A 2,442-nucleotide genomic window follows, 5' to 3' on the forward strand; every position below is an offset into this window, starting at 1 on the left:
TGCTCTGTATCTCTGTCAGTGGTTGAGGTATGGGCATTTCTTTGCCCAAAGGCCAGTTCTGCCAAAAAGAAAAGCTCCAGGTGGAGTGTCTTTGGTGTTCAACATTCTCTTGGGAATAGAGCGGTGTTGACAGGAGCAATTGTGTCTCACTACCACAAAACTCTGAGTTAGATTAAAGGCCATTTTCTACAGCTCCTTGAAGAAGTTGAAGATTATCTATCTATACTGAGTATAATCTCTATATACCTAAAGAACCTGATTAGTCTAATTATAAATGACAAACTTAGATGACTATTAATCTATAATTCTCAATATCTATCTAACTTAAAGACTAAGAAAATAAACTACTGTGAAACAAATGAGGACAATGACCTTCAAAAATAAACAATGTACAAATATACATTGCAGTAGGTAAATATATATCAATACACAATCATTATATAAGTATCTTAATCAGAGGTAGAAATGTACACTGAAATATGGAAAATATATACAATATATGTCAATACATAAAAAATGTTTTAAACAGAGGTAGAAACATGCATGCGTACAATAGTCAATATAATTTAACTTTGTATCAATATACAAGAATCTATACCAATGTATTTGTCTAAAGACAGTAACTCACAATTACAAATCTATTATCCCATCATCCCTCTCTTTTTGTTTTTCAAAATGATCCCTGAGTGTATAAAATTCCTCCCCCAACCCTCAATCACATAATAATTATAATCAACCCCTAAATGATGTCCCTAAACCCAAGGGCAAACTATACTGGGAGAGGGGACGTCATCCTCTAGAATTACTTCCAGCTGTCATGGGGGCGACGTTCTTTCTGGGGGATCCTGTGAAAGTAAAATGATGGTTAAATTTCAATATTAATGTCTTTTAAAAATGCAAATAGTCTCTGAGTATTTTGTGCAGGTCTGGCCAAAATGTTGTATAAGATGTGCACCATTTCAGCTAACCAAGTGGGAACTGTCTTGTGCAGCTGGTACCCAAAGCAGGTCTTGTAGTATTGCTATCAGTATCATGACGTCATATCAACCAGGTGGAGTTGTTGTTATGGGGTTCCATCTTCTTCCTGGAAACTTCAAATGTCACTTCAGCAAAAACTCATTGTTCATTGTGAAAAACTTAAACATTAATCATATAGACATTTATAGACATATATATATATACATATTCACTGAAAGGCATGATAGATATGTTCAATGAAAAGTATGATAGATATGAAGAAAAGCAAAGATGTTTTCTAAACTCATATTTCTTTCTGTCCCATATCATGGCTCTTGATATGAGACAGAAACTCCAGAAACTCTGGGTATTTCTCTTACTAACAGGCTTGGAATTGGAGAGGGACTGAGCCAGAGACCTACTTCAAAACCAGCTTTATAAATTTAGAAATATGGTTTAATATTACTTACACAACCCTTTCAGTTTTCTTGATATTTCCTATTGGGCAGGTATTTTTCCATCTGTCAGTATCCAAATATCCAGGGTCCCATGAATTTTTCAAAAATGAGTGTTTTCCTGTGGAGATAAGAACAGAACCCTGCCCCCATTCTATATGTTTTTCTTACCACCTGTATGAATATCATCATTGTGGATAAGTTATAATTTCTCCTTTCCAAGAGGTTTTTCCTCTTCAAATCGAAACTTTATTAATTTTGATGGTATCAAAAATTTTTCTTCTCCTGTGGAAACAAGAGCAAAAACCCTTCCCCAACGTAGCACATCTCCTGGCTTCCATTGAGAGCTCAGCACTTCTTTGAAATAAATTGGTTGATTTAGTTCAGCAGACTTTTCCATTATCCAATGTCTCTCTGCTGCTGTCGTTCGTTTCTCATTAGCGTTAAGAAAATTCAAGGTTAATAAAGCATTATGTAATCTATTTCTGGGGGTATTTTCGGTCCCTTTCTGTTTGTTCAGCATATCCTTTATAGTACGATTTGATCTTTCTATAACTGCCTGACCTGTAGGATTATTTGGTATACCTGTAATGTGTTTTATATTATAATATTCAAAAAAGCATTTCATTTTCTTAGATACATATGCTGGACCATTATCTGTCTTTATATGTGCAGGTTTACCCATGATGGCCATAACTTCCAATAAATGTGTGATTACTGAATCAGCCTTTTCTGAGCTCAGGGCAGTAGCCCATTGAAAACCTGAATACGTGTCTATGGTGTGGTGTACATATTTTTATTTACCAAATTCCATAAAGTGGAACACATCCATCTGCCAGATTTCATTTCTCTTAGTACCCTGTGGGTTACTCCCTGCAGGCAACGGTGTTTGATTATAGAAAGAACAAGTAGGACATCTCTTTATAATGTCCTTAGCTTGTTGCCAAGTAATGGAAAATTCTTTCTTTAGGCCTTTACTATTGACATGATGCTTCTTATGAAATTCTGAGGCCTGCAACACACTTCCAAT

The sequence above is a fragment of the Microtus oregoni genome, unplaced genomic scaffold (assembly GCF_018167655.1).
Source record: "Microtus oregoni isolate MIOR12 unplaced genomic scaffold, Mior012 000007F_ref0000211, whole genome shotgun sequence".
Classification (NCBI taxonomy): Eukaryota; Metazoa; Chordata; class Mammalia; order Rodentia; family Cricetidae; genus Microtus; species Microtus oregoni.